The sequence below is a fragment of the Macaca mulatta genome, chromosome Y (genome assembly GCF_049350105.2).
Source record: "Macaca mulatta isolate MMU2019108-1 chromosome Y, T2T-MMU8v2.0, whole genome shotgun sequence".
Lineage (NCBI taxonomy): Eukaryota > Metazoa > Chordata > Mammalia > Primates > Cercopithecidae > Macaca > Macaca mulatta.
In genome coordinates, this window is record NC_133427.1 from 8,841,943 (window position 1) to 8,867,653 (window position 25,711).

Consider the following 25,711-nt stretch of genomic DNA (forward strand, 5'->3'; position numbering starts at 1 on the left):
ATGAGTGACGTCCAGGATTTCCTTCTGGTAAAAATGTTAAAGTGTAAAATACTCATATATTTTATAACACCTTTGTGTTGTAGAGTGTCATAACAGGGCCTAGGACACAGAAAAAATTGTGAGTCTTATATGTACACCCCACTGACAGTAAAGACTTTGCCATCACAGATGGATGAAAGCAACTGTCCTACATGAATACAGGACATATGCGGTATTGTATGTCTAAGCCCTAGAATTATCTTCCGTTATGACTATGATATATATCTTTGCCAAGCAACTGTGTGATTTCACTCTTCAAACAGGTGCCAGCCTACAAGCGGAATTTTGATATCTACCCGGAGCAACCTTGAAGTGACGTGACTGTTCTTTCCTGCGCCCTGCTCTCAGTAAGTATTGTGACATCACTGGATCCAGCACACAGTTGATCCAGCACACATCTGCCTGCACAATTCCCACCGACATAACTGTGACATATCACTATGTCCATTAGTTAGAAGATGTAACTCTCCTCTCTAGAATGGGTCCTGCATACAGGGCAAAAGAGTGACATATTCCTAGGCCAGGGACATTGCCAGAGCCATGCCCAAAAGAGGATATTTTGACATATCACAGGGCCTATCATGTAAGTTATATGGCTCTTCTGTTTGGGAATTGCCCACTTGAATAATGACATAATTCTAGGCAAGGCAGAGAGGTGATGATACTCTTCTGCCAGGGCCATGCTTTATAGAAGACTTTGTGACATATCTCTGGCCCAGTCTCCTAGGTGATGTGAATTATGGCTTGGCCCTGCCAACATGGAGTATTGTGACATAAGGATGAAACCAGCACCTATGCGATGTAACTCTATTGTCTTGGTCCTTTTTTAAAGGGGACTTGTGAATATCTCAGGTCCCTGGGCCAGGTAATGTAGTTCTTCAGCCTCATTTCTGCCAGCATATTAAATTGTGTCATATACCTAAAGAAGCAATTAATTGATGTGACTTTTTTTTACTTCCTGAGTCCTGCCTAATGCTGATGCTGGGCCGTATATTTGAGCCCAAGGCTTAAGTGATGTGCCTCTCTTCTTCTATCTTGCGCTTTACAATGGCAGGACTGTGATATATTGAGGAGTGCAGCACTTAGGTAACCTGACACTCATCTTATTGCTGAACAACGTCCACAAACAGGACTTTTGCTGTATTTCAGTGCCCAGCACACAGATGTAGCTACTCTTCTGCATATGTAGTACATAAAGAGGGAATTATGGCATATTGCTTGTCCTCTCCCTAATGATATGACTTTGGCTTATGCCAGAGCCACAAAAGATATTTTGTACCATTCTGTAGGTATTTCGGCTCTTGTCAATTTACAGGGTTTCTTCAACATGTTTGTATTATATTGCTGGTTGCAGCCCCCAGTGTCTCTCCTGGCAGTTTACTGACCAGAGGGGATACTGACATATCGCTAGATATAGCATCTAGGTAATGTGACTCTCCTCTCCTGACCTAGATTCCGCCCAGTGTAGAAATTGTGACCTGCCACTGAGTGCAAATCCTAGGTGACACGATTGTACTATTTGTCCTTGACTCTGCCAAGAAAGAGAATTATTACATAATGCTGAGCGCAGCACCCAGGTGGTGTTGTGATTCTGCTTTTTTTTTTTTTTTTTTTTTTTCTTAAAACCAGTCTACATTGGTCATGGTGACATATTACTTCAGGTTGCACCCAGGTGATGTGGCTCTTTTTTCTGGTTTCCACCCATGTGTTAGATTTTGACATGTAACTAGGGAAGCACCTAGGTGATATGATTTTCCTTTTCTGCCTGGAACCTGCCTACTGGGGACACTGGGATATATCTATGAGTACACGACCTAAGTGAAGTTACTCTTTTCTTCTACCTGGTCTTTACAATGGGGGGATTGTCAAATATTGCTGAGCCTAGCACTCAGGTTATGTGACTCACCATTTTTTTTCTCAAACCATGCACACAAACAGAAGTTTTCACATATTGGAGAGGCCGGCATGCAGACAAGGTTACTCTTTTGTCTGGGTCCTGCATATAGAGAAAATTAGGACATATTGCTAGGCCAAGCACCCTGAAAATGTGACTCTCATGCATGTGTAGGAGCCACAGATGGTATTTTGTTATATCTTAGACTCATTATGTAGGTGTTTTGGCTCTCATAACTTGGCTGTTTTTCCAACATGTGGGATGCTGTCATATTAATAAGTCCATCATTCAGTTAATGTCAGTCTAATTCCTATAGTCTGCCTAGAGAGGGTATTATGATATGTTGCTTGGTACACCACACAAGTGATATTATCCTCTGGCCTAGTTTTTTGCCCACAAATGGGACTATCACATATACTTTACTTCAGTTCACAGGAATGATAGTCAAACTTACACTAGGGTTCAGTCAACAGGGAATATTTTGCCTTTCATCATGAGGTTTAAGGCAAAAGGTAAGGTCTTGAGTTGCATATTGGTACCAAGCTCACAGTACCAATAATGAGTTACAACACTAACTCATTATGTATAACCTCCTTTGGTGGCACAGAGAGTTTCATGATAGAGAACAACAAAATATAACATATTAATATATAACGTAAGATATATCTAGGCATGGCTCACAGACATGATAATGACTCTCATACGTGGACTCAGTCAATAGAGGATATTTTGACTCTTATAACTAAGTTTAGGGACATGTGTGATGTCCTTCATCACCTTCTTATACCAAAGAGAGAAAATATTATAATACTTAGATATGTTTTACAAAGCCTTTTGTTTATACAGACAGAGTCAAAGCAAGGCTCAGCATGCAGGTAAAATTTTGAGTCTTGTATGCACACCCAACTGACAGTAAGGACTATCATAATCTCACAAGAATGAAACAAACTGTCACACATAAAAACAGGATACGTGTGGTATTGTAAATCTCATCTTTGGAATTTTCTGACAATGTGATTATAAAAGAATTTTTGCCAAGAGCCTGTGTAATTTGACTCTCCAGATTTGTTCTAGCCCATATATGGGATTGTGATATTTACCTTGGCCAGTCTCTCCTGCCTGGGCTTTTCTAACAGTAAGTATTGTGACATAACACTGGATCTAACAACCAATTGATGTTACATTCTTGCTGTGCCATGCTTACCAAAATTATTGAGACATATTTCTGTGTTCCCCTCAGAGGGGTAGTAACTCTCTTTTCTGTAATGGACCCTGCACACATAAATGATAGTGACATATTGCAAGATCAGGCAAATAGGTGAGAGTACTCTTTTGCCAGAGCCATGGCCAAAGGAGGGCTTTATGACATATCTCTGGGCCTATCACATAGGTTATGTGGCACTCCTGCTTTGGCCTTGCCAACCTGGAGAGTGACATAATTCTAGGCCAGGTGCAGAAGTGATGTTACTCATTTTCCAGTGTTATGCTTCATAGAAAACATTTTGACATATATCTGGGCCTATCACCTAGGTGAAATGACACCCTCCTTGGGCGCTACCCACATGTATTATTGTTGCAAGAAGCAAACAACCTGCAGTGAGGTGATGGAACTCTCTTGCCTGTTTTTTTTTTTTTTTTCTTAAGAGTGTCTTGTGACATATCTCAGGACCCAAGTGATGTGGCTCTTTCTGCCTGGTTTCTGCCCACATGTTACATTGTGACATATTTCTAGGGAGGTACCTTGGCAATATGACTCTCATCGTCCACCTGATTCCTGCCTACTGGGGACATTGGGATATAACTCTGAGTACATGACTTAAGTGAAGTGACTCTCATATTCTGTCGGAGATTTCAGAATAGGAGGATTTTGACACATTGTTGAACCCAGCACTCAGAGTATGTGAGTCTCCTCTTTTTCCCAAACCATGACCACAAGCAAGGAATTTTGACTTATTGCAGGACCAAACACCCATATTATTTTACTCTTCTGCCTGTATTCTGCATAAAGAGAAAATTATGGCATGTTGCATATTACTGGGTGCAGCATCTTTATGATATGACTCTCCCGCCTTTGTTGGAGCCAGCAAAGATAATTGACACATCTTGGGCCCATTATGTAGCTGTTTTGGCTCTCATAACATGGCTTGGTATTTTCCACATGTGGAATGATGTCATATTGCTGTGTCAAGAATCAAATTAATGTGACCCAATGTCCTGTACATTGCCTAAAGAAGGCATTGTGACATATTGCTTGGCAAAACTTGTCAGTTATGTTATACTCCTGCCTAATATTTCTGCCCACAAATGGGATTATGATGTGTACAGTTTTTCAGTTTACAGGCATGATCATCAAACTTACATTGGGATTCAACCAATAGAAGATATTTTTCTTCTCATTGTTAGGCTTAGGGCAATAGATAAGTCTTGGGTTGCATGTTTGTACCAAGTTCACAGAAAGTTTTTACATTAACTTATATTTTATAAACTCTTTGATAGTAGAAAGGGCCTTTATAGGTAACAGGGACCAGGAACAAGTTCAGATTGGGACACTCAGTTACACAGACATATGAAATTAAAGATTGTCATCTTCCCACATTTATAATGCCCACTGGTGAGGTCCTGAGTCTAACAAGGGAATAAAGCACAAAGTTGAAATTGTGACTTTTGCCTTGGCTCTGTGCTTACAGCACATTGTTAAATATAACTGGGTAATGCACCCAGGTGGTATGATTCCCCTTTTAGGTTCAGCCAAAAGAAGCATTGTATAATATATCACCTGTCTGAGCTCTTAGGAGATATTTCTTCCCTTTTGCCTGTACCCTGACAAAAGGAAGATGTGGATATATTGCTGATCCCAGCACCAATGTGAAATCATTCTCCAGACTTGGTACTACACATAAAATCATTATGACAAAAATCTAGGCGAACTGCCTAGGTGAAGCTAGTCTCCTCTCTTCTCAAATTCCTGCCTGGAGAAAGCTTTTTGATTTAACACGTAGATGATGTAACTTTCTTGCCTTTTCTCTAGCCACAGGTATATCTGAGACCATAAAAAAAAATCTAGTAACAACTCATATGCCTGGGGCTAGGGTAAGTGCAGGATAATGATTTTATTCTGAAACCTTTCCATGAGTGTAATTGTGCCATATACCTTTGCCCAGTTCTTGAGTGATTTGATTATTCTGCCTAGGTATAGCCCACAAATCAGATTTTGACAAATACCTGGGCTAATGAACTTGGTGATTTGTCTGTGTTATAAAAAGGTCCCCAGGGGAACTGTAACATATTTCTGGACCTATCATTGAGGTTACATGACTCTCTTCTCTTGCCTGTACCCTGCTTTCTTTGGAAATTGTAGCATTTCTAAACACTGCATCTAAATAATATGACACTCTGGCCTGGGCCCTGTCAACAGGAGGCATTTTGACACATTTTTGGACCCAGATTTTAGGTTATATGACTCTCTTCTTCGGCCTAGACACCACCCATTGGGACATTGTGCCATATAGCTGGACCTAGCACACAAGTTATGTGACATTTCTGACAAGACCTTGCCTACAAAGAGAATATTGGAATATTTACGACCCAGTATTTAGGTAATGTGGCAGTTCCGCCTGCTTCATAACCACAGAGGGAATTGTAACCTAGGCACAGCCCATAGGCATAACAATGACTCTCATATGTGGACTTAGCCAATAGAGGATATTTTGACTCCTATAACTAGGTTTAGGAACATGCGTAGCATATTTCTGATGTTACGTGATGCTGTCGATCACCTTATTGTTCAAAGGTTACAAAAGTTTACAACACTCACACATATTTTACACAGTTTTTGGGTTATACAGACAGAGTCAAATCAGGGCTTAGCAAACAGGTAAAATTGTGATTCTAGTATGCATACCCAGCTGTCAGTAAGAACAGTCATCACCTCACGTGAATAAAGTCAGTGGTCACATTTGTAAACAGGACATGTATGGTGTTGTAAACCTTATCTTTTGAATTTTCTGACAGTGTAATTGTGATATAAATATTTTCCAAGCACCTGTGTAACTTGACTCTTTAGACTTGTTCCAGGCCATATATGGGTTGTGAAAGCTACATAGGCTAACCTTGAGATGATGTGACTCTCCTCTCTGGGCACTTGTCTCAGTAAGAAATGTGGTATATCATTGGATCTCACATCCAGGTGATATTACATTCTTGCCTGAGCGATGCCTACCACAATTATTGTGATATATTTCTGTGTCCACTTCACAGGTGATATAACTCTTCTCTTTAGAATGCGCCCCAAACAAAGGAACTATAGTGACATATTGCAAGCTCAGGCACACAGGTGAGGGTAGTCATTTGCCAGAGCCATGCCCAGTAGAGGGCATTGTGATATACTCAGGGCCTGTCACCTAGGTTATGTGGCTCTCTAGTTTGGGCCCTGTTATCCTGGAAAGTGACATATTTCTAGGCCATGCACAAAGGTTGTGGTAGTCTTTTGCCAGGGCTATGCTTTATAGAGAACATTTTGACAAATCTCTGGACCTATCACCTTGGTACAGCGACTCCCTCCTTGGTCCCTAACCACATGGAACATTGTGATAAAAGCAGAGAACCTGCACCTAGGTTATGTAACCCTCTTGCCTGGGTGCTATCCTAAGAGACCCCTGTGAAACATCTCAGGATTAAGCACCCAAGTGATGTGGCTGTTCTGTCTAGTTTCTGCAAACATGTTAAATTGTGACATATTCCTAGGGAAGTAACGAGGTGATATGACTCTTCTCATGTGGCTAAACTCTGCCTACTGGTGACATTGGGACATATATCTGAGTCCGTGATGTAAGTGTTGTGACTCTTTTTTTCTCTCTGTGTATTCATAATAGGAGGATTTTGACACATTGCTGAGCCCGGCACTCAGAATATGTGACTCTTGTGTTTTTTCTGAATCATGTCCACTTAAGAGATATTTTTACCTAATGCAGGACACATTACTCAGATGTTACTCTTCTGTCTGGATTCTACATAAAGATTAAATTATGGAATATTGCTTATTGCTGGTCCTGGCTACCTTATTATGACCCTCCTCCTTGTGCTGGAGCCACCAAAGGTATTTTGACGTATCTTGAGCCCATTATGTAGGTGTTTTGGCTCACATAACTTATCTGGCTTTTTTCCACATGTGGAATGGTGTCATATTACTGGGTCCTGTGGGATGGTGTCATATTGCTGGGTCCAGCCACAAGTTAATGCAACACAGTTTCCTATACCCTGCCTAGAGAAGGCATTGTGATATATTGCTTGGCACAGCACTTAATTGATGTTACTCTCCTTCCTACATTTTTGCCCACAAATGGGATTATGACGTATACTTTGCTTCAGTTTACAGTCATAATGATCCAACTTCTGTTGTGATTCAGCCAATAGAAGATATTTTGCCTCACATTATTAAGCTTAGGGTAATAGGTAAGGTCCTGCATTGCATATTTGTACTAAGATCATAGAAGTTTACAACACTAACTTATATTGTATAAACTCTTTGGTGGCAGAAGTTCCATAACAGTGCCCAGCAAAATGTTCAGATTGGGACTACTAGTTAAAAGTGAAATTAACAGTGTATACCATCCCCCATTTACAGTGATCACTGTTGAGGTCATAAGTCTAATAAGAGAATACAGTACCAAGTTGGAATTGTGAATTTTATACCTGGATTAGGCAACAGGGGGGATGCTGACTCATTTTTGTGCTGAGCCCACAGACAAAATAATGGGTCTTCTTCCTTAACTTTGCCTTTGGGATAGATTTTGACTATAAAACCTGGGTTAGGGTAATATGTAAGATTGTGGGTCCATATCACCATGAAGGCCTCAGAGAGTTTTGTAACTCTCATGCAGGTTTTATAAACCACTCAGATGTTGTAGAGAGTCCCATACATTGGCCCAGTACACATCTGAGACTGTGATTCTAATTCTCAGCCATAGTTAAAGTTTTCAGCCTACAAGATGAAGAGGTTGTGTCACATCTCTGGGCCTAGTACCCAGGTGTTGAGAATTTTTGGCACAGATACTTTCCCATAGGTGCATTTTTACTAAAGATGCACATAGGTGATAGGACTCTTTTTCTACCTGTGCCTGCATACTGGGGACACTGGGATAAATTGCTGAGCCCATGACCTAAGTGTAGTGACTCTCTTTTTTTGTCTGATCTTTCCAGTGGAGGGATTGTGACCTACTGCTGAGCCCAGTGCTCAGGTTATTTAGCACTCCTTTTTCTCCCAAACCATGCTGACAAACCAAAATTTTGATCTATTGCAGGGCCCAGCACCCATACAATGTTACTCTTTCACCTGAGTCCTGTGTATAGAGAAAATTACGGCATATTTTTGGCCCCTTCTCTGATAATGTGACTTTTATTACTGTACCAGAGCTACAGGAGGTATTTTGACATATCCTTGCCCCACTATGTAGGTGTATTTGTTCTAATTTTTTTTCTCCATGAGACATTGTGTGATATCGATGTGTCCAGTACCAAGTTAATGTGACTCTTATTTCTATATCCTGACTAGAGAGGGCATTATGATATGTTGCTTGGGACAGCACCTGAGTGATGTTATTCTCTGGCCTAGTTTTTTACCCATAAGTGAGACTATGACAAATACTTTACTTCAGTTTAAAATCATGATGATTAAACTTTTATTGTGACTTAGCAAATAAGATATATTTTTTCTTTCATTGCTAGGCTTAGGTCAATAGGTAAGGTCTGGCATTTCGTATTTGTACCAAACTCACAGGACCTTACAACACTTACTCATAAAGTATCAACTCCTTTGGTGGTACAGAGAGTTTTTTTAGGAGATCTGTCAGGGTGGTGGAAAAAATTGTAGGAAAGATGCAAACCTTCTTGGAAGGCCAGGATATTTTGCAAACCCTTCAGAAAAGAATTTGGGCTGAAGGTAGCCACATTCTCTTATCCAGAACCTGATAGCAAATGTTAGATAATGAGGGAATTTAAAGGAACTTACCTAGATAATTTGGTTTACTTATTCTGAAAACACATGTTTCTGGAAACAAACCTTTTTTTCATTTGCATGAATGAATAAAGAATGCTGTCTACTCAATAGGTCAATAATATTTATTTCCCCAAAATTGTGTTTGTGCTCATCCTTTGTCATTAAATACGTACTAAATAAATGCAACTGTCTTTGGCTTATTGGGGTTGCACTCTTGGCTGATTGTTACGCTGCACTCTCAGTAGCTACCACAGCCTATCAGTGGCTGCTGCATTCTCTTGGTGCCAGCTGCACAATTGGCTGCTGCTGCTGCTGCTGCTGCATGCTTGCCAGTGATGCTGATTGTGCATTCCCTTTGTGGAGCTCTCAGGAAAAATATCTGTGTCAGCAAACTTCTTTCATCTGTCACTCAGCCAGGGTTGGTGGGACAGACTCAACTGATGGTGCCCCATGTGAGGAATGCTGAAACAATTCATAATAAAACCCTCAAAAATGAAGGTGAATAGACTGCACAGAGTACGTCATTGGTGCTGGCTTAGGATTTCCAACTTTGAGGGAATTGTTTAGGTAAGGGTTTCATCATGGGACATCAGTTATTAACTCAACAGAAACACTATATAAAACCATTGAAATATCTGCTTAAACCTAGTGCAGCCTCAGTTTCACAGTTTCAATTAAGTGACCTAATGCAAACTGTTTGTTCTTTTTTTTTTTTTTTTTCCATAACCCATTGTTCCCAGAAGAGGGCATGCTAGACATAGACTTCTGGGAATGACTGGGAAGAAATCTTAAACATCACGCACAAGGGCAGCAGGTTCCAATAACATCTTTAACATTGTAAGCCTTAGGAATGTTTTGGTCCCACTCTACACAGAAGAGACTGCCTTCGCAGTCCATGAGTTCCACTGTTAGAGAGGAAAAGTGCCACAGAGAAAATGGAGGTTTACTCTGAGCCCCCTCCCCCAATCGAGTGGAGAAAAGACAAGGAATATGCTACAAATATGGGACCCTGTCTTAGGCAACAGGCATTAGAAGGGGAAATCTTGGCATGCTCACTAATGCAAGAACAAGGCAATCAGGGATATAAGGAAATAAGAAAAAGCATTAGAGAAAATGTAGCCATTAGCCCATTTATTAGAGGGTTAATTGAGGTCACTCTAGAGACCTCTTTCTAAAAATGACCACTGTTATTCCTCCCCTACCTCTGACCTGGATCTTTAAAAATACTCTTTGGGTAGAACAGTAGCCTTTAAAGTGACAGAAGCTACAACAAGTCCATGAATAAAGTGAGGAGCAATCAGAATCCCACCACAGAGAACCATCAAACAGCCCTCGGAATTTGCCCATTTTCTTCATTCCCAAAAGGTCTGGCAAATGGAGATTTTGCATGACTTATGGGCTATCAATGCTAACTTGCAAACTATGGGGCCCCTTCAAGAGAGGACTCCTTTCCCCGTGGGTATTGCTCAAGATTAACCTATAATTGTTACTGTCTTAAAAGACTGCTTTTCTACTATTCCCCTTGAAGAACAGGACAGATAATAATTTGTATTATCAGTAATTAAAGGCCAACTCACAGATTTCACTAGGAAGTACTCCCTCAAGGGATGCTGAGCAGTCCTACTGAGAGACAGGATTATCCAGATTGTTTCCTAGACCAACTAAGTAGGAATTCCTAAGCCTAACTGGGGAAGGTGACCATGCCTAGCTGCATCTACCTTTAAACCTGGGGCTTGTAACTCAGCCCACACTTGACCAATCAGGTAGTAAAGAGAGTTCACCAAAATACCAATTAGGCTAAAAGCAGGAATAGTCAAATAATCTATCACCTGAGAGCACAGGGGGAGGGGCAGTGATTGGGATATTTGACCCGGCAGTGGCAACCCCCTTTGGGTCCCCTCCAGTTATATGGGAGCTCTGTTTTTACTCTATTAAATCTTGCAGTGGCACACTCTTCTGTTTGTTCTGGCTCAAGCTGAGCTTTTGCTTGCCGTCCACCACTGCTTGTTCACCGCCATCGCAGACCCACCACTGACTTCCACTCCTCCAGATCCAGCAGTGTGTCTGCTGAACTTCTGATTCATCAAGGCACCCATTGTCGCTCCTGATGGGGTTAGCAGCTCACCTTTGTTCCGGCACAACTAAGTGCCTGGGTTCGTCCTAATCGACTTGAACACTAGTCACTAGGTTCCACGGTTCTCTTCCGTGACCCACAGCTTCTAGTAGAGCTATAACTCTCATTGCATGACCTAAGATTTCATTCCTTGAAATCTGTGAGGCCAAGAATCACTGGTAAGAGAACGAAAGACTTACTGTCATCTTGGAATTGGCCCGCCACCATCTTGGGAACTCTAGGAACAAAGACCGGCCAGTGTGTCAGTATCATGTAAATCAGGCTTTACTCCCCAGTAGGAAAAGATTTTCTAATTGCAAAATTATTCTGGCTTATGCCAGCTCACAACAATTTTGTCACATATGGAGCATCCATCATTCCATAGGCATCCTGTACAAACCCCAAGGACAGAACATAGTAGAACATGTTCATTCTACTCTTAAATATAGTCTCAGAAACAAAGAAGAAGGAATGTAAGGACTCTGGAACACTACTAGTACAAACTTTATTTACCCTAAATTTCTTAAATTTAGATGACAAATATCAATCAGCTGTAGAAAAGAACTTTGCTAAAACCTCTCAAGACATAAAATCCACAGTTTTATGGAAAGATGTGAATAGTTATGTATGGTGTGGTCCAAATGATTTGCTAACAGGAGAAAGAGGATATGCCTATGTTCACACCTCCTCAAGCCCTCTTTGAATTCTAGTGCAATGTATCAAATCTTACCATAGCATGGCTAAAACACCACCCAGTACCAGAAATGAAGGAAATGACAATGCAAAACCCACAGCCCCAGAAAATGTAGTTTTCTTGTACAACTCAGGCCCCAGACATTACCAGACGGAGGCTGAAGAAGATAACTCAAAAGGCTGAGTGAATCCTGTTCTGGACACAGACACTCCAGAAAATTTGTTCCTTGCTATGTTTTATTAACCTTTCTTATTCTCTCACTTTGCCTGCAACCCGTACTTGCTACACTCTATTAGGCCACTCTTTTAAATCTACCTTTCTACTTTCCTGTTACTTAGACAAAAACTCACTTCCCAACTTCTGATAATGCAATTGCTTGACTAGAAAGGGTTAACATACCCCCAGTCGGGTTTCTTAGTAACAGCACACATGCACACATTGGACTTAGGTGCCAGGTAACAGTAAATGTCACTCCTTGATTGGAATAGAATATTTCTTTTTATTTATTTATTTATTTATTTATTTATTTATTTATTTATTTTTTTATTATTATACTTTTAACTTGTAGGGTACATGTGCATAACGTGCAGGTTTGTTATATATGTATACTTGTGCCATGTTGCTGTGCTCCACCCATCAACTCGTCATTTACATCAGGTACAACTCCCAGTGCAATCCCTCCCCCCTCCCCCTCCCCATGATAGGCCCCGGTATGTGATGTTCCCCTTCTTGAGTCCAGGTGATCTCATTGTTCAGTTCCCACCTATGAGTGAGAACATGCGGTGTTTGGTTTTCTGTTCTTGTGATAGTTTGCTAAGAATGATGGTTTCCAGCTGCATCCATATCCCTACAAAGGACACAAACTCATCCTTTTTGATGGCTGCATAATATTCCATGGTGTATATGTGCCACATTTTCTTAATCCAGTCTGTCACTGATGGACATTTGGGTTGATTCCAAGTCTTTGCTATTGTGAATAGTGCCGCAATAAACATATGTGTGCATGTGTCTTTATAGCAGCATGATTTATAATATTTTGGGTATATACCCAGTAATGGGATGGCTGGGTCATATGGTACATCTAGTTCTAGATCCTTGAGGAATTGCCATACTGTTTTCCACAATGGTTGAACTAGTTTACAATCCCACCAACAGTGTAAAAGTGTTCCTATTTCTCCACATGCTCTCCAGCACCTGTTGTTTCCTGACTTTTTAATGATTGCCATTCTAACTGGTGTGAGATGGTATCTCATTGTGGAAAGGATTCCCTATTTAATAAATGGTGCTGGGAAAATTGGCTAGCCATAAGTAGAAAGCTGAAACTGGATCCTTTCCTTACTCCTTACATGAAAATTAATTCAAGATGGATTAGAGACTTAAATGTTAGACCTAATACCATAAAGACCCTAGAAGAAAACCTAGGTAGTAACATTCAGGACATAGGCATGGGCAAAGACTTCATGTCTAAAACACCAAAAGCAATGGCAGCAAAAGCCAAAATTGACAAATGGGATCTCATTAAACTAAAGAGCTTCTGCACAGCAAAAGAAACTACCATCAGAGTGAACAGGCAACCTACAGAATGGGAGAAAATTTTTGCAATCTACTCATCTGACAAAGGGCTAATATCCAGAACCTACAAAGAACTCAAACAAATTTACAAGAAAAATACAAACAACCCCATCAAAAAGTGGGCAAAGGATATGAACAGACATTTCTCAAAAGAAGACATTCATACAGCCAACAGACACATGAAAAAATGCTCATCATCACTGGCCATCAGAGAAATGCAAATGGAATAGAATATTTCTTATTATACTCATGTTTGTCTTGTGTTATTTACTAATTCTAGGATGCAAAGCCAGAATACCAGTTATAACCACTGCATCTGACAATCCTGTTGCTGTAAGCATCTGTACTCTTCAGGATGCAAAACGTGATGCAAAAATATGAGATGAGAGATCGGTCAGGGTGGTGGGAAAAATTACAGGGAAGACACAATCTTTCCTGGCAGGCTGGGAGGTTTTACAAAAGCTTTAGAAAATAATTTTGACTGAAGGCAGTCAAACTCTCTTATTCAGAACCTGAGAGAAAAGGGTAGATAATGAGAGAATATAAAGGAACTTATCTACTTAAATTGGTTAATATATGTCTCCAGAAACCAACCTTTGATCATTTGCATGCAGGACTGCTCTCCACTCATGGAGTTGACAATGTTTATTACCCACAAATTGGGTTTGCTCCAAGCCTTTGTTATTTTATCTCTAGTAAATAAATGTGAGAATTGCCAGATGATCACAGATGCACTCTCAGCTACAGTTGCTCTGCATGTGGTTGCTGCTGCAATTACACTGTCTCAGTGGCTACTGCATGCTCTTGGCTGCTGCACTCTATTGGTGGTGGCTGGACTCTCAGCTGCTGCTTCTCCTGCTGCTGTTGCTGTACTCTTATCAGCAGTACTAAATACGCAGTCTGGAGGTGAAATTGTTTCATCCATCCCTCAGACAGGTTCTGTATGATAGATTCGGTGCAGGTTTATGACAAAGACCTGCAAAAAGTTTAGATTGGGGCTATTTATTACACACCCAAGTAAAAGCAGATGTTAACACTATCCCACATTTCCAAAGCACCCTGTTAATGTCCTCATTCTAACAAGTGAATGTAGTACAAGTTGGAATTGTGACCTTCATATATAGATCTGGCCACAGGTGGGATCCAGCTCATTTCTGGATCCAGCTCATAGGCACAATAATGGGTTTTATCCCTGGACCCAGTCTACAGAAGAGATATTGACTATTATATGTGGTTTTAAGGCAGTATGTAAGATTGTGAATCCATAGGAGCATATAGGCCTCAGAGTGGTTTGCAATTATCACGCATGCTATATACAGCCTTTGTATATAGTAGAGTACTATACAACAACCCAGGAAACACTTGAGATTGTGACTCTCATATACACCCTCAGCTCAGAGTTAATGGTGTCACCCTCAAAGACGAGAAGATTTGGCATATAACTAGGCCTAGTACCCAGGTGTTGAGACTTTTGGACTTACATTTCTTCTCATGGGTGCATTGTGACATATCTCTGGGTTAGAATCATAATAATGTGACTCTTCTGCCTGGACCCTGCCAACATGGGATATTACCACATGTCTGTGGAACAATAAGCTATAAGCTAGGTTATTTGTCTCTCCTGCTTTTGTCCTGTCCCCAGAGGACATTGTGAAATATCATTTGACTTAACAACTTGGTAATGTGACTCTCCTCTTCTGCCTGGGTCCTGCTCACCAAATAAGTTGTGACATAACTCTGATTGCAAAACCTAAGTTATGTGACTCTCCTTCATATTCTAAACTGTGCAAAGAGGAGAGTGTATTACATATTGCAAAGCCCAGAACCTAGATGGAGTTACTTTTTTTTTTAAGACAAGGTCTCTCACTGTTGCCTGGCTTGGAGTGCAGTGGTACAATCTCGGCATACTGCAACCTCTGCCCCACAGGTTAAAGTGATTTGCTTTCCTCAGCCTTCTGTGTAGCTGAGATTACAGGCATCCACGATCATGCCCTGCTATTTTTATTTTTTTATTTTTTTTGTATTTTTAGTAGAGTCAGTGTTTCACGCTGTTAGGCAGGCTGGTCTCAAACTCCTGACCTTGTGATCTCCCCACTTTGGCCTCCTAAAGTGCTGGGATTACAGGCATGAGCCACTATACCTGGTTGAATCTTCTTTTTTTTCTTCTTCTCTCTCTATAGTGGGCTCAGCTACATACTATTTGAGGTTGTAATGAAGTGACGTGACTCTTACTAATAGACCCAGATTACTAATGAGATTACAATGTATCACTGGCTCAGCTCCCAGGTGATGTGACTCTCTTGCCTTGTCACTACTCACAGGTGAAGCTGTGACATATGAGTGGGTTAAGCACACATGTAGTATAATAAATCTTATATTTGGACCCAGTCAGTCGAGATATTTTGACTTTCATAGCCAGTCTTATTGTTAAAGGAAAAATCCTGCGTTTCTAACTTGTATAAAGTTCAAAAAGGATTATAACAGTCAGGTATGTCTCCTAAAGCCTTTATGGTACAAAGAGTGTTATAAAAAAGACCAGCAACCAGGTAAAAATGTGACTCATGTATGCACACCTAGCTGATACAATTGCGATTCTCACATAAACAGGGCCTAGTAATGAGGTACTAAACCTCACACATAAAAGTAGTCAAAGATTGAAATAATTACTCTCATACATGGATTAGATTCACAGGTGTTTTGGTCACATTTGAACCATGATTCAGTATGCCTGTAATGCTGTGACTCTCCTACTAGAACGCAATCTTCAAATGAGATTGGAGTTCCTATACATGGATCTTGCCCATTGTTGAGACTGTGACTCCTCTACTTCCACCAAACTCATAGAAAGAGTTGACGCATTTACAGGAAACCAGAACTTATGTGGAATGTGAAACTTACTTCTGAACCTTTCTGAGAGTGTGATTGAGACAGGTGACTTTTCCTGGCACATGAATGATTTGACTCTTTTTGGAGGTCCAGATCACAGAGGAAATTGTACCATAAGTATAACAAACACCTTTGCAATACATAACATCTATCATGGTTCTGCCAACAAAGGACACTTTTATTTATCCATTGTATTATCACCCAGATGATGTGAATTATTTGCCTAAAACCTGGCTATAAAGAGAATTGTGTTTTATAACTAGTTCCATTATGTAAGTGATGTGACTCTCTTCTACTTCCTTGGCTCTGCACTTACAGTACACTGTGATACATAACTGGGTGCTGCACCCAGGTAATGTGATTCTTTTTGGAGAGTTCTGCCAACAGAAAGCATTGTTAACATATCATTTGGCTAAGCACCTAGGTGATGTTTGTTCACTTTTGCCTGTACCCTGACCACAGGGAGATTGTGACACATTGCTGGTCCCAGCACCAATGTGAGGTCACTCTCCAGGTTTTTTACTGCACAGAACAAATATTATGTCATATATCTAGGCCAATTGCCTAAATGAAATAAGTCTCTTTCTTGCCAAAGTCTTGCCCACAGATGGAGTTTTCATGTCAGTGAAATCATCATTCAGGTGATGTGACATTTCTGCCAGTGTCCTGTCCACAAGGTAAAGTGTGACATCTCACTGGAGCCATACTCACGTAGGTGATGTGAATTTCTTGCCTTCTCTCTGGCCAGGTAATATTGTACCATATACCAGAGACCATAGTAAAAGCCTAATAACAACTCATATGACTGGAGCCAGGACATACGCAGTAAGTCTTTTTCTTAAACCTTTCCACAAGTGTAATTGTGACTTATACCTTTTCCCAGCTCCTAAGTGATTTAATAATTCTGCATAGGTATAGCCTACAAATGAGACTTTCACAACTACCTGAGCCAAGTAGCTTGGTAATTTGACGGTGCTATCTTAACAATGTCCTCAAGGGGATTTTTAACATATTTCTGGACCTAGCATCTATGTTGCATAATGCTCCTCTCCTGCCTGTACCTTGCTTCCTTTAGTAACTGTAGTATTTCTAAACACTGCATCCAAATGATATAACTCTCCTTCCTGGGCCCTGTCAACAAGAGGTATTGTGACATATTTTTGGGCCCATCATTTTGGTGATGCAACTCTTCTCTCCTGCCTGGAGACTGCCCACAAGAACAGTGAGACACAGAGTTGGACCTAGCACACAAGTATGTGATATATCTGACAGAACCTTGCCTACGAAAAGAATATTGGAATATTTCTGGCCCAGCATTTAGGTGATGTGCCTGTTCTGCCTGTTTCATAACCACAGAGGGAATGGAAACCTATACCCAGGCATGGTTAAAGGAATGATAATGACTGTCATATGTGGACTCAGGCAATAAGTGCAATTTTGACTTTATAACTAGTTTTAGTGATATGCCTGATGTCCTGGACCATCTTTTATACAAAGGCCGCAAAAGAGTACAACACTCACACATATTTTACAAAGTCTTTGGGTTATGTGGAAGGAGTCAAAGCAGGGCTCAGTATACAGGTGAAATTCGTGAGTCTTGTGTGCACACCCAGCTGACAGTAAGAACTGTCATTACCTCACGTGGATGAAGTCAACTGTCAAAGTTGAAAACAGGACATGTTTGGTATGGTAAACCTCACCTTTGAAATTTTCTGACAGTGTAACTGTGACACACATTATTGCCAAGCACTTGTGTAATTTGACCCTCTATACTTGTTTCAGCCCATAAATGGAATCGTGATATCTACCAAGGCCGACCTCAAGGTGATGTGACACTCCTGCCTGGGCCCTTCTCTCTGTAAGGATTGTGTCTTATCACTGGATTTAGAACCTGTCATGTTACATTTTTGCCTGTGCTGTGCCCAACAAAATTGTTGTGACATATCCCTGTATTCACCCCATAGGTGATATAACCCTCCTCTCTGGAATGGGCCCTGCACAAAGGAAACACAGTGACATATTGCAAGGCCAGGCACACAGGGAAGAGAACTATTTTGCCACAGCCAAACCCAAAGAAGGGCATTGTGACATATCTCTGGGCCTGTTACCTAGGCTATGTGGTACTCCTTCTTGGGTTCTGTCAACCTGGAGAGTGACATATTTCTAGGCCAGGCACACAAGTAATGGTACTCTTTCACCAGGGCTATGCTCCATAGAAGACATTGTAACACATCTCTGGGCCTATCACCTAGGAGATGTGGGTCCCTCCTTGGGCCGTACCCACATGGAGCATTGTGGCATAAGCAGAGAACTTTCAAACATTTGATGTAACTCTCTTTGCTGAGTGTTGTGTTAAGAGATTCTTGTGAAATATCTCAGGATACAGCACTCAAGTGATGTTGCCCTTCTGCCTGCATGCTGCCCTCATGTTCCATTGTGACATATTCCTAGGGCAGCACCTAGGTGATATGGCTCTCTTCATCTGCTGACCCTTGCCTACTTGGGACACCTTGAAATATCTCTGAGCCCTTGATATAAATGATGTGACTCTTTTTCCTTCCTGGGTCTTCATAATAGGAGAATTTTGGCATATTGTTGAGCCCAGCACTCAGGACATGTGACTCTTCTATTTTTCCCAAATTATATGCACAAAGAAGGAATTTTGACCTATTGCATGGCCGAGCACCCAGATGATTTTTTCTTCTTCCTGGATTATGCATAAAGAGGAAATTCTGGCATATTGCATATCGCTGGGCCTAGCACCCTTATGATGTGACTCTCCTGCCCTTGATGGAGTCCCCAAATATATATTGACATATCTTGGGCCCGCTATGTAGGTGTTTTGGCTCTCATAACGTGGCTTGGTATTTTCCACATGTGGGATGTAGTCCAATGCTGGGTCTAGCACCAGGTTAATGTGACCCAGTTTTTTATACCCTGCCTAGAGAAGGCATTTGGCATATTGCTTGGTACACCTTCTATGTAATGTTACCCTCCTGTCTTGTTTTTTTCTCACATATGGAATTATGACGTATACTTTGCTTCAGTTCACAGGCATGAAGATCAAACTTATATGGGGATACAGCCAGTAGAAAATATTTTTCCTCTCATTGTTTGGTTTAAGGCAATATGTAAGGTCCTTGGTTGCATATTTGTACCAAGCTCAAACAAGCTTACAATAATAACTTATATTGTATAAACTCTTTGATGGTAAATAGTTTCATAACAGGGACCAGCAAAATGTTCAGAATGGGACGCTTGGTTGCACATCCAGGTGAAATTAAGAGTTGTCACTATTCTATATTTACAATGCCTACTATTGAGGTCCTGAGTCTAACAAAAGAATACAGCACACAGTTAAAATTGTGACATTTATATGTGGATTTGGCCACAGGGGAGATGGTGGCTCATTTCTGGACCCAGCCCACAGGCTTAATAATGGGTCTTCTCCCTTAGCCTTGCCTCTAAATGTTAACTATCAAACCTGGTTTACAGCAATATGTAAGATTATGAGCCCATAGGAGCATACAGGCTGAAGAGAGGTTTGCAACTCTCATGCAGGTTTTATAAAGTCCTCGGATGTTGTAGAGAATGTTATACATTGTCCAAGCACACATGTGAGATTGTGACTCTAATATACACGTTCAGCTAAACGTTAAAAATGTCAGGCTCAAAGATGATGGGATTGTGTCTTATCACTGGGCCTAGTACTCTGGTGTTGAGATTTTTTGTCTCGAATTCCTTTCTACGAGTACGTTGTTACATATCGAAGGTGAGAATTATAATAATTTGACTCCTCTGCCTGGGCCCTGTCAACAGAGAATATTATCACATATGTTTGGGCCTATCAGCTAGGTGATATGTCTCTCCAGCCTGTGGCCTTCTCTGGAGGACACTTTTAAATATAACTGAAACTAGCGTCTATGTAATGTAACTCTCCTCTCTTGCCTGGGTCCTGATTACCAAAGGAATTGTGATGTATAGTTGAATGTAAAACCTAAGTGGTATGTCTCTCCTCTCTATTCAATAGTTTATATCTGTGCTGCATTCTGTTTTATTACTATGGTGCTGTATTTTTATACCAGTACCACAGTGTTTTGATTACTACAGGTTTGTTTTCTATTTGGAAATTGTTCAGTATAATGCTTCCAATATTTTACTTCTTTTTAAAGACTGCCAGGATTTTCATGGTCCCTTCAGATCTTACATAATGTTGTGTTTCTTTTTTTTCTACTTTTGGAAAAGTATAATTGAAAATTGAAAAAGGGGTGTGTTGTATATGTTGGTCACTTTAAACAGCATGGACATCTTCATGATATTAAGTCTTCTAACCATTGAAAAAGAGCATGATAAAAACTATGTTATAGCTGGATGTAGTGGCTCAAGCCCCTAACCTCTAATAAAATACATAAAATTATCTGGGCAAGGTGGCACAAGCCTGTAATCTCAGCTTCTTGGGAGACTGAGACAGAAGAATTGCTTGAACCTGGGAGGTGGAGGTTGCAGTGAGCTGATATTGCACCACTGCACTTCCACCTAGTGAAAGAGAGATACTCCATCTCAAAAAAAAAAAAAAAAGAAAAAAAAAAGAAAGAAAGAAAGAGAGAAAAGAATAAGAAACTGTGTTTTTAATCTTTATATGTTTTGAATTTTTTAGCTTTCCTTCTGTTACCGATTTCTAATTTCATTCAATTTGGGCTATAAATAATTGTAAAATTTTAGTTAAAATTTACTAAGGCTTCTTTTGTGGTGTCACATGTGGTCCATCTAGAAAAGTGTTTTATGAGATATTGAGAAGAATGCATATTCTGTTGTCTGTATTCATTTATTAGGTATAATTATTGTATAAGGCATTCAAGTTTTTGTTTCTGTATTGATATTCTGTACTGCTTTATTTATTACTGAAAGTGAAATATTGATGTATTAATCAATTATTTTATTGCTGTCTATTTTTGCTTCAATTCTGTCAATGTTTGCTTTATGTGTTTGGGAAAACTGTCATGTATTTACAAGTTCTTATTGAATGAACCCTCTTACTATAATTGAATGTCCTACTTTGCCTTGTGAATTTTGACATAAAGTAAATTAGATGAAATATGGCAGTTCTCACCTTAATAAATTGATGCCTCTACTACTCTCATTTGGTTGACACTTGCTTGAAAGGTATTTTTATCCTGTAATTTTCAGCTTTTTTAAATTAGATATGATGTGAGTCTTTGGAAGCCAAGACATAGTTAGATGTTAATATAGATTGTGATATATTTAGAGGGTTCTTTTTTTTTTCATTTTGAAGGACACTTTTGTAAAATATAGTATTCTTGCTTAAACCTTTTCTTTTTTCAGTGTTTAAACTATATCATCCCATGCCCTTCTTGCTTGAAAGATTTATGTTTATAAATTTAATGATAATCTTGCAGAGGCATGCATATAAATAATATATCTGTTTATTTCTTCCTGCATTCCTCGTTCTCTTTTCTATGACTTTCAAAACATTACTTAACTTGTGTCTTGTTATAAATTTCTCTGTGTTAATTACATTTGAAATTTGCTGAGATTATTGATTTTCTCAATTTTCTTTACTAATGTTGAAGTGCATGTTAGTCTTTTTAGTGCTTCCATGCCACAATTATTATTTCTTTTCATGCTTTTTATTTTTTGTTGGTTTAATTTTTGTTATTTCATATATTTCCATTTTCTCAATTTCTTTATTTCCATTTTACTCCTTGAGCATCACTGAGATGGTAATGTTATTTTTAAGGGTAATTAATTTTTTTCTTTTTAAAAATATATCTAGACTTTAACTCAAATTATCTCTGATAATTTTTACATCCCCATTATTTATAATTGATTTCTGGATATTTATTTTTGTCTTTGATTGAGCCATATTATCTTAATATTTTGTATATGTTGTGATCTTAGGTTGTAATTTGTATAACAAGAAGTGACATGTCAAAATCTTTATTAAGTTTCTTTTATCTGGGAGAAAATAATACAAATTTTTTAGGCTAGAGATTCTTGGGTCTCTGCAGCCTGTTCTATGCATGTTTTCTCTGGGGTTGTGGGGTTTTAGTTAAAAAAGTTTTTCTGTGTATTTTCTCTTTCTTTTCTTTGCCTTTCCTTGCCTTTCCTTGCTTTGGTTCACTCTCTCTCTCTCTTTCTCTTTCTTCTCTCTTTCCCCTCCCTCCCTCCCTCCCTCCCTCCCTCCCTCCCTCCCTCCCTTCCTTCCTTCCTTCTTTCCTTTCTTTCTTCCTTGAGTGGAAGTTTCACTCTTGTTGCCCAGGCTGGAGTACAATGGCACGATATTGGCTTACTGCAACCCCCAACTCCTGCATTCAAGTGATTTGCCAGCCTCAGCCTCCCAAGTAGCGGGGTTACAGGAGACTGCCACCACACCCAGCTATTTTTTGTATTTTTAGTAGAGACAAAGTTTTACCATGTTGACCTGGCTGGTCTTGTACTTCTTACATCTGGTGAGATGAGTCTTGATTAGATGAGGTGGAGTGACTCAGCCTCCTAAAGTGCTCATATTACAGGTATGAGCAACCACTCCTGATGTTCCCCACATTTGTTATTGAGATCCTATAGTCAGTTGCTACACCCATTGTCTGTCTTTGATACTGAAGTCTTTATTCACTTGTAACAGTCATTTACCTTTGGTCTCAGCTATCCAAACTGCCAGTTACCAACATTACCATGGAATATAGAAATTAGTCTATGGTAAGTTCTCAAAAACCCAGAAGCATGGACACAGGTGCCACTATTTTATTTATTGTTGGGAGTCTATATTTAAAGTCATCATAGGATGAAGAATGACTTTCGTGGGTAATACAAAATACTTTTATTAAACCACTATGTTGTTTTTCATATTTCTATCAGTTGGGGTGCTGCAAATTTATACCTGGTTCTTAGACTTCTCGTGAAGGCATTTGGATCGGTATATTTCTGTTGAGTTTAAATTTCTATAAAGGAATTAGAGCTTGTGATATTTTATTGTCGCCTTGCTAATGTGCTTTGTTTAATTATATATTTGTAAAATGTATTCACCTGAGTCTAATGAGGGAGAAATTTGTAGTCTTTTTTTTTTTTCTCCTAGCTGTCTCTCTCTCTCTCTCTCTCTTTTTTTTTAACTGCAGAGATATTGCTGGAGTATGACATAAAAGAATCATTTCAAAAAATGATCCTGATCAAATATGGAAGCTGTGGCCTTAATAACTTACACTTAAAGAAAGACTACAAAAGTTTAGGTAATTCCAAGGTGCAGGAAAGCAGTTATAATGACCTTCATCAATGTTTGTTTGCTACCCTTAGCAATACCTGTCAACCTAATAAATATGGCAAAGCTTTTGAGTTCTGCTCAATCTTTGCTGGACATAAAAAAAGTTTTAGCAGAGAGAAATGCTGCAAATGTGAAGAAAGTGGCAAAGACTATAGGTTGATCTCAGATTTTACTATAAAAAAGATGGCGTAAACCCGGGAGGCGGAGCTTGCAGTGAGCAGAGATCCGGCCACCGCACTCCAGCCTGGGTGACAGAGCGAGACTCCGTCTCAAAAAAAAAAAAAAAAAAAAAAAAAAAAAAAAAAAAAGAATTCATACTGCAGAGAGATGATACAAATGTGAAGAATGTGGCAAAGCCTTTAAAAAGTTATCAAACCTTCCTGAACATAAGTGAGTTTAAACTAGAGAGAAACCCTACAAATGTAAAGAATGAGACAAAACCTTTTCCTGCCCCTCAACCCTTAGAAACACAAGATAAATTATACTAGAGATAGATTCTACAGATGCAAAGAATGTGGCAAAGTCTTCAAGTGCTTCTCAGACCTTACTAGTTGTAAAAGAATTTATACCTCTAAGTAACCATATAAATGTGAAGAATGAAACAAAGCCTATAAGTAGGTCTCAGACCTTCATAAACATAAACTGCAGAGAAACCCTAAAAAGGTGAAGAATGTAACAAAGCCTATAGATGGTTCTCAAACCTTACTAAACATAAGATAATTCACACTAGAGAGAAACTTTACAAATACAATGAAGATTGGAGAGCTATTATATAGTTCTGTGCCCTTAGTAAACGTAAAATAATTCATACTGGAGAGAAAACCTACATCTGTGAAGAATGTGGCAAAGCCTTTACCCACCCCTCAACCATTATTAAGCACAAGATATTTCATATGGAAGACAGATCTTACAAATATGAAGAATGTGGCAAAACCTTTAAGTGTTTCTCAGACCTTACTAATCATATGATAATTTGCACTGGAGAGAAACCCTACCGATGTGAAGAATGTGGCAAAGCATTGAGCTCATTCTCACACCTCATTAAACAAGATAATTCATACTAGACAGAAGCTCCATACATGTTCAAAATGTGGATAAGACTTTAGCAAGTCCCCATTTTGTGTTCAACATCAGACTTTATACTGAATCAATGCAGTATAAAGATAATGACTGTTGAAGAACATTTAACTTATGATCTTGGAGGGTTTCTAGAAAGTTGCCTTATAATCTGAGAGCTTTTTATGAGGGGTGTGTATATAGGGCTTTTTTTATTATGTAATGCCCTTCTTTGTCTTTTTTTAAAACCTATATTGATATAAAGTCTTTTTTTTTTGCCAGAAACTAGGATTGCAACCTCTACTTTTTTTTCTGTTTTCTATTTTCTTGGCAGATTTTATATTTTTCCTTTCTTTTGAATTATTTGAAATGGGTGTCTTGATTACAGCATACCATTAGGTCTTCATTGTTTATTCAGCTTGTCATTCTGTTTCTTACTTAGGGAATTTACCCCATTTTCATTTAAGGTTTGTATTCACATGTATGGATTTGATTCTGCCACTATGATCTTAGCTGGCTATTACGCACATTTATGAGGTTGCTTTAGAGTATCAGAAATTTATGTATTTTAGTGTGTTTTACAGTGAATGGTCATAGTATTTTTTCTTTTTTAATGCTTTCTTTAAAAGTTCTTGTAAGGTAGGTCTTGTGGTAAAAGATTTCCTCAGCATTTGCTTAACTGAATAAGATCACACTTATTTTTTATTTCTGAAGCTTACTTTCATCTGATATAAATTTTTGGTTTGAAATTCTTTTTTTAAGAATGTTGAATATTGGCCCCTAATCTATTTTGACATGTAGAATTTCAACTGAAAGGGTTGCTTTGTCTGATGGCCTTTCAGAGGCAACCTGGCTTTTGACTCTAGCTGCCTTAACACATTTTTTTCTTTTATTTTGACCTTGGAGAATCTCATGAATATGTGTCTTGAGAATGATCTTCTTGTAGAATATCTTACTAGGGTTCTTCACATTTCCCACATTTGAATATTAGCTTCTCTATCTAGGTTGAGGAAGTTCTCATGGATGATATCTGGAAGTATGCATTTCAAGTTGTTTTCATTCTCCCCATTGCTTTCAGGCACTTTTTAAAATCATAGATTATGTTTCATTACATAATCTCATATTTCTTAGAGGTTTTGTTTATCCTCCTTTTTTTTTTCTTTCTTTCTTTCTTTCTTTTTTTTTTC

General features: G+C 39.2%; 1 pseudogene; it reads left to right on the forward strand.

Annotated features, from left to right (window-relative positions):
- Nucleotides 1–24,566, forward strand: LOC106995384 (uncharacterized; annotated as a pseudogene).
- Nucleotides 24,567–25,711: the final 1,145 nt, after the last annotated feature.